Source organism: Erinaceus europaeus, chromosome 4 (assembly GCF_950295315.1).
Source record: "Erinaceus europaeus chromosome 4, mEriEur2.1, whole genome shotgun sequence".
Lineage (NCBI taxonomy): Eukaryota > Metazoa > Chordata > Mammalia > Eulipotyphla > Erinaceidae > Erinaceus > Erinaceus europaeus.
In genome coordinates, this window is record NC_080165.1 from 48431813 (window position 1) to 48449331 (window position 17519).

At 39.2% G+C, this 17519-nt stretch overlaps 1 long non-coding RNA gene across 3 annotated transcripts in view; it reads left to right on the forward strand.

Annotated features, from left to right (window-relative positions):
* The window catches only part of LOC132538275 (uncharacterized), a 290896-nt gene that overhangs the window by 172244 nt on the left and 101133 nt on the right, over nt 1–17519 (forward strand). The window contains exon 5 of one of the 3 annotated variants that reach the window (XR_009549677.1): nt 10450–10559. The exons of the other annotated variants lie outside the window; for them this stretch is intronic. This is a non-coding gene — a long non-coding RNA (uncharacterized LOC132538275). Of the gene's footprint in view, nt 1–10449; nt 10560–17519 lie in introns of those variants that run through there. 3 annotated transcript variants of the gene reach the window in all.

Consider the following 17519-nt stretch of genomic DNA (forward strand, 5'->3'; position numbering starts at 1 on the left):
AGAGACCCAGGGACTTAGCCCCTGGGAAAAGCAACCCCCTTGAGACAGTGTTGCTTCAGCTATAAATTCTGTTCATGCCATTCCCAAATCCTTTCCTAAAGGATGACTCTCCTGAGACAACAGGTTATGATTGATGGCCAAATTTGTCACATTGCAGCACTTAAATCAATGCTCATCTATCTTGTGTTATCATTCAGCATTCAGATATCACTTACTCACTTGAGGATATATAATGGAGGTGATTTTTTTTGTTTTTGTTTTAAAAGCAGAAAGCTTTCCTATTTGAGGAATGAGATTTTTCACTAATCTGGGCCCAAGTCTTATTATCTCTAAAATGAGAAATATGAATTTCTTTTATAAATATCACAGATCTCACATATATTCATATGAGTGACTCAGAATAGCTAACATCCCAGCAGTGGTCAGTATTATAGTTTTCTGGGATTCCCTGAATGGTCAGACTAAACACCTCACACTGAGTCAGGAATGTGTCTCAAATTAGAAGTTCCTGGAGATTCTCTAGCTGGGACCCTGTGATACTGGTAACAAGAGAAAAACAGAAGTTTCTTGGCATGTGCTTGGTGTTTGTTCATATGGAAGCACCCATCATGTTACTTAGAGAAGTGGTTAGAACTTGGGTTTCTATAGTGTCTTATATTAAATAATAAAAAAGGAGATTTAGGTCTTTCATTAGTTAGAGCTAAGTTATGGGGAAATGCCCCAGGGAAAAAATTGTTGTTGACAACGATTATCAATAAGGTCTGCTGTGCAGATTTAAGTTGAACACACACACACACACACGCACACACGCACACACGCACACACGCACACACGCACACACGCACACACGCACACATACACACACACACACACACACACACACACTATTGTATAGAGATAGAAAGAAATTATGAGAGGAGAAGGAGATAGAGAGGGAGACAGAGAGACCCCTGAACCCTGCTTGACCACTCATGAAGTTCTACCCCTGAAGGTGAGGACCAGGGGCTTGAACCTGGGTCCTTGTACACTGTAAGGAGTGCGCTTAACCAGGTGAACCAACACCTGGCCCTTAAGTTGATGCCTTTTCCACTGAGGGTTTTCAGAGTTTCTATCTTACTGGGAAAAGAGAGGGAGACATCTTAACAAATTAGACACTTCCATTAGCAATGTGAGTTTCCTTTCCAAAAGAAATACTGTAGCCTGGCATTGGAGCTTGTCCTGAGTCAACTGGGTCTTGCTGACTAAAATAATCAGTAAGTCAGTGACATAGATTTTGGAATGACATATTTGGTGCCCTTCAATTTTTACCCAGTCATCTTTGTGTTCCCCCAACACTGGCTCAGTGCTTTCAATAGACACTTGATAAAGGTAATAGGATTTGGATAGAGTCAGCAGATTGTTTTCAACTTAAACAGTTTTACCTTCTGGGTAGCTTGAGTATACCTGTGGATTTTGATGTTGTATACCTGAGTCCTCATTACTGTGATTCATATTTGCAGTGAGAAGCAACAGGTCCTTCTCAGACACAAATTATTTCATCTTCTCATCCCAGCTTCACCGAGGCAGTGGGCAAAATTTTATTGTAGCAATCTGATTCTTGGGACTCTTGCAAAAATCAAACACTTGCTTTAATTCACAAATTGGTCAAGTAAAGGAATTAGTAAGATATTCCACTTTGTCAATGCCGAGATAGTCACAGTGATCCAATGTTTTTGTTTTGAGATTGGGGATGAGAGGAGAAAGCACACACAACAACCGAACCCCTAAAAAAAATGAGGCACACTATGAAGTTTCTCTTCTGAATAGTCACACAGCCCTGGGCAGCTTCTCTTTACTGATACTATCGAATTTATTTTTAAACACGTTGAGTTGATTAAAGTGTCAGGTTAGGGGTGAGCAGGCAGAATAACATCTGCTTGGTTCCTATATTAATTTCCTCCGTATGGTGGTGGAAAAACCAACTGACCATGTTTCTGGGAAAATTTGAAAGGTGACTTGTTATTCTTATCAAGGGGAATTGTGTCTTGGCCTACATGGAAAGAAATCAGTAGGAAACTGAGGAACGTGTGGGCAAAACTAGCTTTGCACATGAGAGTGATACAAACCAATCGTTAGCATCTTCTCATTCCTGCTTAAGTGATAACAGTAGATTTGCATGCTATAGCGATGCATTGCTTATGCATTGCTGTTCATTATTTTAAAATGACCGTAGCTGCTATTAACATGTGACAATGCCTCATTAGAATGTGAAATTGGGTCTGTCAATGATAATATTACTAAATCTCTTTTAATAGAATATGGGACATTAATTCTAGGTCCTGAGTCATTTTATTATCAATTCTTTAGGTAAAATCCTAAGCCCTGAGCAGTTTCTTCATCTATTCTTTTTAAAATTTTATTTTGTGAGAGATCAAGATCAGAACACTGATCTAATATGGCATATGTGATGTCAGGGATTAAATCTGGACCTCATTCATGCAATGCATGAGCTCTGCTGATTTGAGTCACCTTCCTGACTGCTATTCCCTGTATTCTGTTCTGTGCAAGTAGGGTTGTGCATATATTTATATGCAGAAATACATACACACACACACACACACACTCTGGGTTGGTGAGAACTCAACTAGAGCCAACCTAGGCTGCTGCGTGGGAGAGGGATCAGGAACTTGTGCTGAGCTAGTGTCGCAGGAGATAGATTCTGGAACTCTCAGAGCCAGAAGGCAATCCCAAGTGTGTTAAAACAGAAGAGCAGCTGTATACATACTTGCCAAGTATGGTGGAAACAGGATGTGACATAGAGAGGGTGGAGCGAAAAGAGACTGGTGGAAATCAGGGTGACTACGAGAGGGAGCGGAGCAAAAAGACAGTAGGGATTAAACCAATGCCCTGCAGGCAGGGTGGTTCCTAGGTAACTGGTTATGTAAATAGACCACAGGGATAAGCAGGGGGAAGCTGGAGTACTGCCCAACACCTGTGAGTCTTTTTGGCTCCCTAAAATAATTATAGCTTCCACCCAGAAGTCCTCTTGGTAGGCATATTTGAGAGCTTCCTGCTAAATGCTCAAAATGTTTCTCCTTTTTGCAGGTGAGCTCTGGGCTCTGGGTGAGTTTTGTGTCTTTGGCCAGGAGATCATAGAGTCTTCTTCAAAAGCCCAACTCAACTCAACCATTTCCCCATTTTCTTGTTAACAGGACTATAACTAGAACCAAATTTGTTATCTTGACTTTATAAACAGAGAAATGATAAATAAACAAAATTAAGGGATTTGACCAAGGTAATCACTTCTCTTAGTACCTGCTTTGGAGGGAAACTTTCCCGCCTTTAGGATCATTTGAATAGGGGAGGGAGCAGATGAAAGCCCTGCTTGCACAGGCAATTTGTCTGACTTAGTTTAAGCAAATTAGTTAAGTAATGCTCAGGTCACTTCCTGGAAATCTGTGTTGAGATATTCTACTTAGCTATAGGTCTCAGAGCTAAAAGACTATGGAGATATAGGGCAAGGATGGCATTGTGAATTAGGATTAGGATGGACAGGCAAAAGAAACTTGTTTAGAGAGATGAGAGCGATAGAAATGCCAAAAGAGAACCTGAGAGACAGATTGAAAGTAAGGTAAATAAAAGTGCTGCTTTATTTTCCAGTTCTTAGTTCAGGTCCCTGTGAGTCCTGGTTATACCTAGGTTGAATTTTGTCAGGGGCCATAATTGGTGCTAAATTCTCATGACCCCTCATCATTTTAGGAGACAACTTTGAAGAATCTCTGTTTGCAGCCTTAAACAGGTAGGTTGGAGATAACATCCCAAAAAGGCAGTGATTCTTACCCCACCCCAACTCTGATGCTTTCTGGAAAGTGTTCTTCTGAAGATATTTTGAGAGCCCATCTTAATGGCAGAGGGCTGTGTGAGAAAATGTATCAGGGAAATGTGATTTCAGGGAATGGTGATTTTTGGTACTCTTTATATTGCTGGTTTTTATATATGCCTGGGGTTGCCTCTGAATGTCTTCCACAATTTAAGACTTCCAGTTGCCTCCCTGAAGCAACATCTCCTGTCATCAGTGTTTTCTTTTCCTTAAAACAAAACCAAAACAAAATAATAGTGTTACTTTCAAGGCTGGAAGAGGCATTTCTAAAAAGGATCTTGGCCCTAGACTTCTTGATGCGATCACAATATAAATGCAGAACAGACACCTACTTGGAAAAAAAAGAAAAATATGCTTGTTATGTGTTTAAACACAGATGCACTTCAGATGTTATTGTTGTTACTATTATGCTACATTGATGATCTTGCCAGCCATTATGTTAGGAAGTTAAAACACCTGGTTTACATTATTATGACTTGTATTTATAACTAGTTCACTGTTATTTGGACAGGGGGTGTATACATGCTCAGGGATCATGATACTTAACTGGGGATTAAAAAAAAATTGTTTCCCTTTGCTCTTTCCCCTTGTATCTCCTTGATGTAGTGTTTCTTTACAGCTGCTGTTACTGCTGGTCTGGGTTGGTGTGGTCTTCTTCACCCAAGGGACACATAAAACCAGATGTTTAAGTCTTTTGAGGTATTCAATGTCTCTAGTCTTTGTTTAGTCTTTTCTCTCCAGACCTTTGTGTCTTTTTATTTAATCTCTTAAAGTAATTAGTAATTTAGATGGGGCAGGATATAAATGTTGCAGGTGTGAGTTTTCCAGTTCTGATCTCTTGCACTGTCTTCCTTTCTTTGATATTCTTGTTGACGTACAAAACAGGAGAGCGGACTCATGGCTTCTGAGCTGACTCTTGGGGACATGGTTGGTGGGGTGGGTAGGCACTCTCCTTTTGTTTCTGTTATGGGGGTGGAGGAATTGTTGACACAATCATTATAGTATCTGTTAGAAAACCATAAGGGATAATTTCCTCACTTCTCTGAATAAGAAAAACATTTTTGAGAACATGAGCACTTAAGAAGAAAGATTTCTTTAATCTCAATTTTTAAATTGATCTAACTTTGGTTTTTAATAGTATAAAATTTTCGTGATAAAAATCTTGAGCTGGGTACCAGTGGAGGTCAGTCAGTCTTCTTTCAGCCTTGTGGTTAAATATACTAAGGTAATGATTGAGAAGGTCTGAGTGGCATTGTCTGGCAGGTCTGTAGATCACTGTAGTGTTTCATATAAAGCAATAATACTATAGTAGGGCTGGCAAGGCCACTGAGGTCCTGCCTTATCCCCAGCTGGCTTTGTGATAGCACTAGAGGTGACCATCTTCTGAGGAACTGATGTAATCTATAATCTAACCCCCAACAGGGCATTTTGCCACTGAGAGCTGAGGTGTTTCTTTATGGTTAGAATGAACTGTACCCTTCTTATCCTATGGTCCTGTCGATATTTTATTGATTTTTTAAAAGAAGGATATATTTTTTATTTTATAAATAAATTAAAAAAGAGAAATGGGCATAACATGACTTTTTTTTTGCCCTAATTCATTTTTGCCCTAATGCCCCCCCCCCCCCCCCGCTCCCCCAAAAAGAATGGTGATAATCTAAGGCTTTCTCTCCTGGTGAAACATGGATAGCCACTGTCCTCCTCTGCTCTGGATTGGATGACTCTGTAGGCAGTCTCCGTACCAAGCTAGATGCAGGATTTGGAACCTATGTAGGGTTTTTTTTCTCTTTTCCCATGAGTAGCAGTGACTTCATTCATGATCTATAGAGAAGATGAAGGAGGAGATTTCAGGCATATACTCAGCAGAAAGTATCTTAAAATTCTGTTCTCTTCATAGTCCTTTTACTTACCACCCTTTTCCCCCATTGCCAAACCTCCTTGGATAATCCTGTCTGTCTTCCCTCCTCCAATTTTCCCGTAATTATCTTTTAAAAAATATTTATCTATTTATTCCCTTTTGTTACCCTGTTGTTTTATTGTTGTAGTTATTATTGTTGTTGTTACTAATGTCGTTGTTGGACAGGACAGAGAGAAATGAAGAGGAGAGGAAGAGAAAGGGGGAGAGAAAGATAGACACCTGCAGACCTGCTTTACCGCCTGCAAAGCAACTCCCCTGCTGGTGGGGAGCCGGGGGATCGAACCGGGATCCTTACACTGGTCCTTGCTTTGTGCCATGTGTGCTTAACCCACTGCATACCTCCCGACTCCCCTGTAATTATCTTTTCATGTGATTTCCTTTCCTTCTTTTTTTTTTCTACCATGTTTATCGCTGGAGCTTGGTGCATGCACAGCTCCACTGTTTTTGGTGGTCATTGTTTGGATAGAGGGTGAGAGGCAGAGAGATAGAGAGGGGGAGAGAGAAAGAATCAGAGAGAGTGAGAGACACTTGCGTCACTGCTCCATAATTCATGAAGCCTCCCTTCCTGTTGGTGGCTGAAATCCAGTTTCTCCTGTATAGTAACATGTGTGCTCTACCAGGTCAGATGTCACCTGTCCCTTCCTGAAAATTTCAAATTCTTCATATTTTGGGAAGTGGGCAGTGGTGCATCCTGTAGAGTGTACCATGACTGAGCCAACTTTGAGTCCTTGGTTCCCACTTGGAGGAAGGGAGCTTCCTATAAGTGATAGAGCACTTCTGCAGGTTTCTCACTTCCTCCTCATCTTTCCACATTTTTATTTCTATCATTTAAAAAAGGGTGGGGGAATAAAAGATTGCCACTAGGAGTGGTGGAGTTGTCTAGCAGGTGTACTGAGCCCTAGAGATAACCCTGATGGGGAGAAAAAAGGTCATGTTTTTGTCACATAGAGCTGCTTAATAGTAGCCAGACTTATAGTCAAGTTTACAGACCCAAACCTACTGAAATGCTCACAAAATAAAGAATCCAAACATGTCAGGATCTAAGCTCTTTAGAAAGTAGATTAGCCTTATTATTTATGGCTTTAGATTTTACTCTTCAACCAATTTGTCTAATCAGTGAATTTCTTCCCAATAAATATAGGACTGTCCTCACTAGGAAGTCTTATTCCAATTGCTAAATGAGGAACATTTCCTCTGTCTTATTACACCAGAAGCTGGAAAGTGAAACTAGTTATTAGAAGATTGCTTGGTGTTCAGGGAATCAGAATGGAGATGATTAGAAGGCTAAGGAAGATATCAATCTAAGGGAAGGGCAGGCCTGACACTCTCTGTGCTACACAGGAGTGTGTCATTCTAATGATGGTGTTACTGTGGCCAAGTTCATGGATGGGTAAATCCTAACTATCTCTTCCTTCCTAGTTCTCTTGCTGGGCTCCATTCAGACCTTTCCCCTCTCTGCTTGATCTGTCATCATACTCTATTACTTCTAGACTTTCCCTGTAAAGTACTTTTTCCAAATCTCATTATTTTATTGTGTATTGTAACTGATTGCTTCTGGATGGCTTAAAGAGTTACATTTCTTGTAGGACAAACCACTTGACAAAACATTCTTTATAATCACCAGTCTGCTCTTGACTTATGATAGCTATTTGAATCTGGAGAAGTCTTTATACCATCATTTCTCCTTTTTCTAAGAATGATATCAAGGCTAAGGAGAATAGATGAGTTTGCTCAAGTTTACATAGTTGGTACCAAAACAAAGACAACATTTCAGACCTTTATATGATGTTTGGTTTCTATGTTTCTAAGCCATCTCTCTGTCAACCTGTCAGCATGCTTTGTGCTTGTTCTATTGCCTAGTGTCTCCATAATTATACCATAAACTCCTTGAAAATACAAAATACACCTTCTCTTGGATATAGTCAAATTCCCAGTATATATTGTTAGTGCATTTCACAAGATATTTATTGAACCTGCTACGATAGAATATTATATTACATATAAAAAGATACAGCTATATGCATACTTATATCTATGCTAATGCATATTATTTATGAAGTTTTATCTTTCTATATCAGTGATAGAGATATAAATAATAATAGGTTTTCTTCAGAATCTGAGATCTGCTATTCTAGAAATACAGAGAAAGCATGTATATGTAAGACAGAAATTTCATCCAGGAACTCTGTAAACTTTATGGAGAAGTTAAGATTGGGGCAGGACCTTACGTACTAAATTGAATTTAACTGGTCTACCTATTAGAAGCAGCCTGAGTAAACACACTGAGGCAAGAAGGAACAAGAGTATGAAGAGTTACCCATAGGCCACTATGGCTGGTATGTGTGGGATACAGATGGAAGGTTTAGAATGGAAAGGCAAGCTATTGTGGAGGACTTTGCATGTGAGAAACAGAGCATGTATGGAGCCCTGCAACAGTGCATTTATTTCTCTCTCTTTTAATTATTATTACCTTTATTTATTTATTGGATAGAGATAGCCAGAAATCGAGAGGGAAGGGAGTGATAGAGAGGAAGAGATTCGGAGAGACACCTGCATCATTGCCTCACCACTTGTGAATCTTTTCCCTTGCAGGTGGGGATCAGAGGCTTGAACCGGAGTACTTGTGCATTGTAACGTGATCTCAACCAGGTGCGCCACCACTTGGCCCCCATTTATTTGTCTGAGACAGAGTCTGGTCATGAATAGGCACTCGATAAACATGCATGTTTATCAAGGAAATTAATGTAAGTATACTGTGGATCCATTAATTACAAAAATTTACAGTACCCAGAGGGAGTCTATTGTTAAACAACATTTTTTTTTTATTACTTTAAACTTTTTCATTTTCCTTTTTTATTAATAGAGTTTTACAAAACTATAAGATTTCAGAGATATAATTCATGTGTATATATGGTAAATGTAAGCTACTATGCCTTCTACCAAAGTCTTGTCCTCATTCCCACTCCCCCATTCCCAGAAAGATATTCTGTGTTTTGGAAACAGTGTGAGTTTTAAATCCTAGCTTTGTCAGTGAAGCCTGGGAACGTTTTGTCGGCCTCTTTTTACACCCATGAAGTGTAGATAAGATGTACCTGTCTTATAGGTTTGCTAATCAATGGATTTCATCCTGGTGGATATAGAATTTTCCCCAAGATGAAGTATTATTCCAGCTGCTGAAAGAGGAATGTTTCCTTTATCTCATTATGTATTAAGTGAGTGATCAAAGTGACCATCTAGAGTAGTATTTGCTTCATAGAATGCAATCAAGTAGATTAAAAATATAAAGGGGGGGGGCCAGGTGGTGGCACACCTGGTTAACTACACACACTTCAGTGTGCAAAGACCTGAGTTCAAGCTTAGTCCCCACCTGCAGAGGGAAAGCTCCATAAGTGGTGAAGTAGAGCTGCAGGTGTCTCTCTGTCTCTCTCCTTATCTCCCCATCTCCCCTCAGTTTCTTTCTGTCTCTATGCAATAATAAATAAATAAAAGTTAAAAACAGATATATACAGGAAGGAGAGAAACTTCCAAAAATACAACTGCCCAGATCTTAGCACTATTTTACAAACCTGGTTACGTACACACATTACAGTACTCAAGGACACAGGTTCAAGCCCCTGGTCCCCACCTGCAGGGGAAAAGTTTCATGTGTGGTGAAGCAGGGCTGCAGGTGTTTCTCTGTCTCTCTCCCTTTCTATCGTCTCTTCCCTCTCAATTTCTCTGTCTCTACCCAATAATAAATTAAAAAATATTAGTTAATCAAAAATTTTTTAATCTTTGCTATTAAAGTGGAACCTAGAAGTAAATTGGCTAATAAGGTTGATAGAAGAATTCCACTATTTTCTGTAACTTCCAATTAAAAAATTGTTCACCCAAAAAACCATTATTCTTAGTGACTTTATACCTGGTAAATATCATTAATTTGAATTCCTGAAATTAGTGTCTATTAAGAGAATACCACTTCATCACTTCCGTGTGTTAGCATTTTCTGCACAGTCATATAAGTGCCTTGTGCTGGTTGCACCACTGCAGCATCAGTATTCTCTGTAGGATGGTTTCATATGACAAAATGGTTCTACATTAAAAAAAAAAAGTTTAAACCCCATCACGTTTAAGAATAGATGTGAACATGGAGATGAGCTAAATAGGAAAGGAAATATCAATGAGAAAGCTTAGACAGTTGGTTAGAGGAGAGGTGTGTTGCCTTCAGCCTGCACTGCGACTCACCATCCTTGAGACTGATTTCTTTCTCTCTGAATTTAACATGTGTTGGTTTTAGCTATTCCCAGTTCTAGAAGGGTCGTGATACATATGTAGCACATGGTAATTCAAGTGAGACATGATGTTTTAAGATAATTTTGTACAAATGCATGAGTCAGAAGCATATAAAAGTATTATAAGAGCAAAACTGAGTCATGGACTTGACAGGGAGGTGTGGGCAACAAGAAGTGCCCAATGGCAGTGCCCAGCAAATAGATTCCTCAGCTTTCATCAGTCTCTGTGAAATTTTGTTTCCTAGTAGTCTTATCTACACTCTGTCTTCTGCCTTGTGCTAGAAATTCAGTGTTTCCTAGCTTCTACTGACATGCAGACCCCAAATTTCATCTGCTAGATTCTTACCTTTAGGTTCCTGATTATTAAACAATTCGTTGTTCTATATCTTAATGCTTTTCAGCCACAAAGTTGCAGATGCTACTGTGACACCAACCTGACTTCCCTGGGCAGATGACCTTACCAATATGTCCTAGAACCTCACCTCCCCAGAGTCCTACCCCACTAGGTAAAGAGAGAGAGACAGGCTAGGGGTATGGATCAATCAGCCGAGAACACCCATGCCTAGCAGAGAAGCTATCACAGAAGCCAGACCTTCCAGCTTCTGCACCCCATAAAGATCTTTGGTCCATACTCCCAGAGGGATAAAGAATACGGAAGCTTTCAATGAAGGGGATGGGATGCGGAATTCTGGTGGTAGGAATTGTATGAAATTGTATGAAATTGTACCTCTCTTATCCCATAATCTTGTCAATCATTATTAAACTACTAATAAAAACCAAAATAAAAAAAGAAAGAAATTCAAGTGTGTGTGTGTGTGTGTGTGTGTGTGTATGAAAAATGATCCTGGAGTATGACAAAAAAAAATGACTACTTATTGGGCTAGGGAAGAAAACATACAAGGTGACCATAGACCATCTTATAGTACTAGCAAGTAAGGACTTGCTAAACAGAACCACAAACCCAAACATATTATAACAATGGTAACATGTCAAAGGGCCCAGGGTCCAGCTGAAAGAACTCCTGGGGGCTGGGCGTTGGTTCATCTAATTGAGAACATACATTACCTTGAGCAAGGACTGGAGTTTGAGTCCCCAGCCTCTAACTGCAGGTTTCACGATCAATGAAGCAATACTTCAGATGTCTCTCTGTCTTACTCCCCTTCTGTCTCCCCTCGCCTCTCAATTTCTCTCTGTCCTGTCAAATAAAAAAAAAAAAAAAGCAAAAACTAAGAGAGAAAGAAAGAAAGAGTGAAAGAGAAAAGAAAGAGTTCCCAATAGCTAAAGCTGCAACACTTTGATCCACAAAATAAAATGTTAGGTTGTCAGAAAAGTCATGACTTACTTTTGCATAGAGAAACAGAAAAATATGTTGTGAATTTTCTAATAACCTAGTAATACTGGAACATCACGTAAAGTACAAATGAAATATCCCTGAGTTCAGAGTGCCATAAACAAATGTTTGATTAAATCAGTAAGCGGTGGAGAAAGGATAAATCTGCTGAAGAAAATTTCTGATATTTTATGTAAATATTCCATTATCAAGGAAGAAGAGCTAAGCTTCCTGCTCCTTGAGTGCAGATTTGACACAGTGATTTTTCTTCTAAAGACTGTAGCTTGGAAAAGAAAGAATAATTTTCCTTTGAAGAGATTGGACAAACATAACCTTCACCAGGTTAAGGTTTGTTAAAAAACAGCAACAGTGACAAGCGATGTTGATAATTTGTACCAAGATATGATGTGAGGAACTTGACATTTAATCTTTGTGACCTTTCTCCTAGGAACCCACAACTCCAGAGTAATCCTAGGAAAAATGAGAGACAAATTTCAATGAAGAAATATTCCACTAAATAGATAACTCTTCAAAAACAGTCAGGACTTATATAGAACTGTATGTTTGAGGGAGTGCCACTTGTAGTGGTTGCACACTATCAGTATATGACATGTCACATTCTCACTCTAGTCTTTTAATTAAGTTCAAATTATGATGTTAACATCTACTAAAATAACAATATTTTCTGTAATGGAAAGAAAAAACAGTCAGGCTATCAAAAAACAAGGAAAATCTGAGTTTGAGAAACTGTCACAATCAAAAGAAGCTTCTGGAAGCCATGATGACTAAATGTAACGTGGTTTTTTTGGATGGAATACTGGGACTGAGAAAGGACATTTGGTGAAAACTAAGGAATTCTGAATAAACATGAACATTAGTTAATAATAATGCATCAATCTTGGTTCACTAATTGTAACAGATGTATCATACTAATAATACAAGATGATAATAAATGGAAAATTGTAGAATGAACATGGGGAATATATGAAATTCTATATACTATCTGCTCAGTTTTTTTCATAAATCCAAAACTGTTTTAATAATAATAAATTTCATAAGTAAGAAAAAAGTCCCCAGATAGAAATGCAACTGTTTGTGTTACTGATAGAGTGGAAGAACATGTTATTAAGCATACAGTAGATATTTTGTGAGTGAAACTACACTCGGGGAATTTATGAAGTTCAGGAAATATATGTTTTCTGAATGTTGTGTGTTTACAGTTTTTATTGAATAGTCCAGTAACTTTGACTTTAGTGAGTCAACACTGCTAGAACTTTACTTTCACTATGAATATTATTTTTTTCTCTAATTTGTTATACTAAAGAGGAAAAACCCTTTACCCTTTTATATTCAGTACTGCAAATTAAACTAGCAGAAAGATAAATAAGCAAGAGAAAAAAGATGTTTTTATCCATAGAAAGGTGTGGCTTAAAATGGTAGTTATCATTTGGGGCTTATACACCATCTTAATTAGGGTAGGGTTGAGAAGTGGGAAAAGATATTTTGAGAAAACAAAGAAAAAAATGTGATAGAGTGTGATAATGTCTTTTCTTATCCCAACGTCAGGCTTCTTGCTTCTGGTGATATGAGTCAATTTTCACTGATTGTGAAACTCTCAAAACTTCTAGAAAGGGAATTTATGATAAATGAATTCTTGGGGGGGAATCTAATTTTTTGGCAGATAAGGGGAACTCAGGGAAACAAGCAAACAAACAACAAAACCCAAGCCCTTCTCCATGGAGCTATGTTCTGAATGTCTTCCTTTGAAGGTGGGCTCCCCAAATATCAACAACGCAACATAGAAGAGAAATACCCTAGAACTTTGACAGGATCTCCACAGGGAATAACAAGACTGAAAAATATTGAGAATTGGAAATTTAGTTTGACATGTCTTCCAGTACAGAGCCTTATTTGGGAAAAGACCATGATCCAACAATTTAAGATTGGTGGAAACAATAATGTGAAGACTGTAAGGCAAGGAGTTTCTGATTTTAGGGCTCTGTTTTCCATGGAAAAGTGAATGGTTTTAAAACAGAAGTAAGCAAACTCTTCATAAAGCTTGGGAAAACTACAGTGGTTGTCTTTGGGAGGCTGAAGGGTAGGGATATGGAACTTTGGTGGTGTGTATGTGTGGAACTATACATTGTAATCTTATAATCTTGTAAAAAGCTATTAATAGCAAATAAAATTATTTTTAAAGAGTTAAGGTTTTTTTCAGGAAGTTTTTGTATACCGTCTACAGGAATAGTGACATCATGTAAAGTTATGTATGTTAAATATTAAGTGGATGGCATATGTGTGTGCATGTGAGCTAGAGGGTGATTAATTTTATTCCTCAGTCTCCAAAGCTATTTGTAAGGGTGAATGGTTTTTGTTTTCAATTGTCATTGCATGATTAGAAAAAAAAATCCATAAGTCATAAAGAAAAATAGGCTTGATGTCCTCCATACTTACGGCTGCCCATCCAAGTCCTATAATTCCTCTAATGTCAGAATCATTGGAAGACTTTAAAACCTAATAGTTTTATGGCCTGTACTCTGTCTTCTAAACACTTACTTGAGGCAGAATTGGCTATGGGACTCTTCATTCCTAGGCCATTATCTCCACTGTCTCATCTTTATTTTAAAGCGAAACAACCTGTCCTTTCCCGAAAGACAATAGCAACTTTCTCAAGGGGGCAAAGTTTAATTTACTCTAACAATGCAGACTTTAAACAGGACTTAGTTTGGGAGACAGCTGCCCCCTCACTGCTGGGAAGGCAGACTCCTCATAGCTGGTTGGGCCTCCTCTGCAAGTTTGGGAGCAAGATATGGATGTGCTACATAAAAAAAAATAATAATAATAATAATCAGTATTTCAGTTCCAAGTGTTACAGCTCAAATGTAGTCCAAGGACAGGCCTGTGGAGGGCAGGGAGTTACATTATTCTCAGAGTCAACCTTCTCAGGTCAATTCCTACCAGGCCTGAAAACCCTTCTGCCTCAGTAACCAGCTTTTTATCTTTTCCAAACTGGATAAGGTGCAGACTGATTGGATAGAAAGGGCGAGGTCTGATTGGTTAGAGTGCACCGAGGTGAAGGGATTGGATATAGCCAGAATCCCTCAAGGTTTTCTCTTGGAGCACTGGAATGCAGAAGTGAGAGTCCACCATTTGCAGTGTTTTTTCTAATCTCCTTTCTCTCTCTCTCTTCCTTCCTTCCTTCCTTCCTTCCTTCCTTCCTTCCTTCCTTTCTTTCTTTCTTTCTCTCTTTCTTTCTTTCTTTCTTTCTTTCTCTCTTTCTTTTTTCCTTTCTTTCTTTTTTTTTTGCCTGCAGATTTTACATTTCAAATGCAAAAGACCTTTCAAAAGCAAAGGCTAGGTAAGGCCTCATTTTCACTCTAAAGTTATCTGAGGCTAGAAAGTGGTTTGGAAGGTAGATAGACAGCATTCCTAGCATGGGTGAGGCCTGAGGCCCTAAATTGAATCCCTCCCACCCTAACACATCTGCTGAAGTTCTTTTGTCTCATATGCAATCTTAAGTAATTGATTAATTATATTAACAAATAAAATAAATATAAGTAATATATTTGACCTAAAAGTTGGTTGAGTAAGATAGTTTTGGAGACGGATTCTAAAACTCAGCTGGGTCCTGCCTAATATTAAAAATGGCAGTTTTTAAACATTATCTCATATAGTGCACATTAGAGTTGTGGTAGTGCATATGTAATCTGCATGAATGTCTGCTCTTTGGTAACCCTGTTGTATGTTTCAGCCAGCTTAGGTGTCATAGGTTCCCCCCCAAACCCCCCATTTTGCTAATGGGGCTCAGGGTATGATGCCTGCATGCTCAAAATTTGAAGCAGACCTTTTAAATCCAGTCAACAGGCCTTTTCTTTTCTTTTTTAATTTTTATTTATAAAAAGGAAACACTGACAAAAAGCATAGGATAAGAGGGATACAACTCCACACAATTCCCACCACCAGAACTCCCTATCCCATCCTCTCCCCTGATAACCTTCCTATTCTTTATCCCTCCGGGAGCATGGACCCAGGGTCATTATGGGGTGCAGAAGGTGGAAGGTTTGGCTTCTGTAATTGCTTCCCCGCTGAACATGGGCATTGGTTGATCCATACTCCCAGCAACAGGCTTTTCCTAAGTTGCCTCAGAACACTAAGCTCTCCTCTTTCCTCACCTTCCCAACCCTCACCACTACTCTCACTTCCCTTAGCCCTTAGCAATCTTAGACCTTTTTCTTTTAAAAAGAGGGACACAATATCTCTCTCCCAAGCAGACTTTGCATTGCCTGTAGGAGCAGCTGACAAAGAGAACAAGTAATTTCTTAGCCTTTCAGCTCCACAGCCTCTGTTTTTTTGTGAGTGGCCTGTGCACCTGTTGTGATAAGCAATACCCCCTTCACAGGCAATTTGAAAAGAGGGCAAGCCAAACATCCTACTCCCACCCCCTTCCTTTTAAGTGAATGTTAATAATTTTAAGAAGGGTTGGGAATGGAGGGTGGAGAGACAAGTTCTCTGGATGTATTCTTTAGCCTGACACTCACTGAACTGACAAGGAAGCTAATAAAGAAAACGTCTCCACTGGTGAAGTTTCTTAAAGGCTGTGTTGGGCCAAACTGGAGAAAGGCTGAGCTGGATAGAAGTTAGCTTCATTAAGAAGTGGGGGCTTTCCTGTTCTAGATCTCATTCTATGTGGGCTGTTTTCATTTATTTGTTCAATGGCTTGCTAAGCTTCTTTGTTTGACCTGGGCTAGTGGAGAGCCTGGAGGCTTGGTGAAAAGAAGCTTCTTGCAGCAAAACAAATTTTGGCACACGGAGAATAGATAGCTTGCACTTTTCCTGGGCTGGGTGGGAGGGCACACATGTGGCCTCATGCATTTTTCTTTTCTGTTTTTTTGAAGTCTGTTACACTCATGCTGGCAAAATATGTTGGCCTGTCAGGCTGGAGAGGGGGAATGCTATGTTAGCCCTTGGAAAGTTGTCTACAGGGATGCTGGTTACATGTGTCTCTCAGCTGAGTGGGTGGGACTACTTTTGCAGTGGGAGAACTTTTTGTCTGGTTAATTCAAGAGGAGCCAGTTTCCTTCTATAGCTTCCATGCTTTTCTCCAGTCTGTGCTTCGCCAAGTTTGAGTGTCCTGGATACCTGTATGACTTTGAAGTTACCATAAGGTGTTGTGAATTGCAAGGCCTGGTGAAGTGTCTGGGAGAAGGTGAAAATGGGTGGTGCTTATCTTTCCTGCTCCAAATGCCCTGCACAGCTGCTACCAGCACTGGTAGGAAGTATTTTGCCTCTGCCCTCCTGTGCTTGGAGTTGGAGGCTTGCAAATTGAGCTGACAGAAGACAGATTAGCAAGAGGAAGAAAAACAGATCTATTTACACATATAAACCATAGACATTTAAAAAGAATTTCCAAGGGGTGGGGCTAGAATTTGAAACTTAGATACCTTATTGATAGGCAATATGGAGGGGAAAGGTCTCTGAGAGACTTCTTAGAATGGGGGGGGGGGTTGTGGAGAAAGATCACTTCAGGGAAAGCCAAATATTTCTGGAATGATAAATGAACCTTTAGAATTGATGGGAGATGTGATTGTGAAGATGTGTGACTGGAAGTGGTACTGATCTTTCATAAATGATTAGAATTTTCTAGGGAGGGGATTTAGAAGTGAGTTATTTTGAGAGCTTCAGTTTTTAATTAGACAAGAGACTTTAGGAACTCAAATGTTTTCAGCACAATAACTTCTAAACTATGATGACTACTCTAGATCCTCTTCAGGACAAGGTCGTGACACACCTGCTAGGATGCACAAGCGCTCAGGCTTAGTGGCGGGGTGGGGGTGGGGGGAAGACCTACACAAGTGATAATCAGTGCTGCAGCTCTCTCTCTTTCTTTCTCTTTCTCTTACTCCCTCCCCCTGAAGTTTCTCTCTGTCCTAACAAAGAAAAGAAAGAAAAATAAAAGGGAAAAAATAGTTTCCATGTGTCGTGAATTTGTCATGTAGACACTGAGTCCCATTGATTACTCTGATGGCAATAAATAAACAAATAAACTTAAAAATAATTTTAAAATGGTCCCCTTTTACCCTTGCATTTTCCAAGACCTCTCTGTAGTCCTGGGTGTCTTTTTAAATAACTGTAGTTACTTTC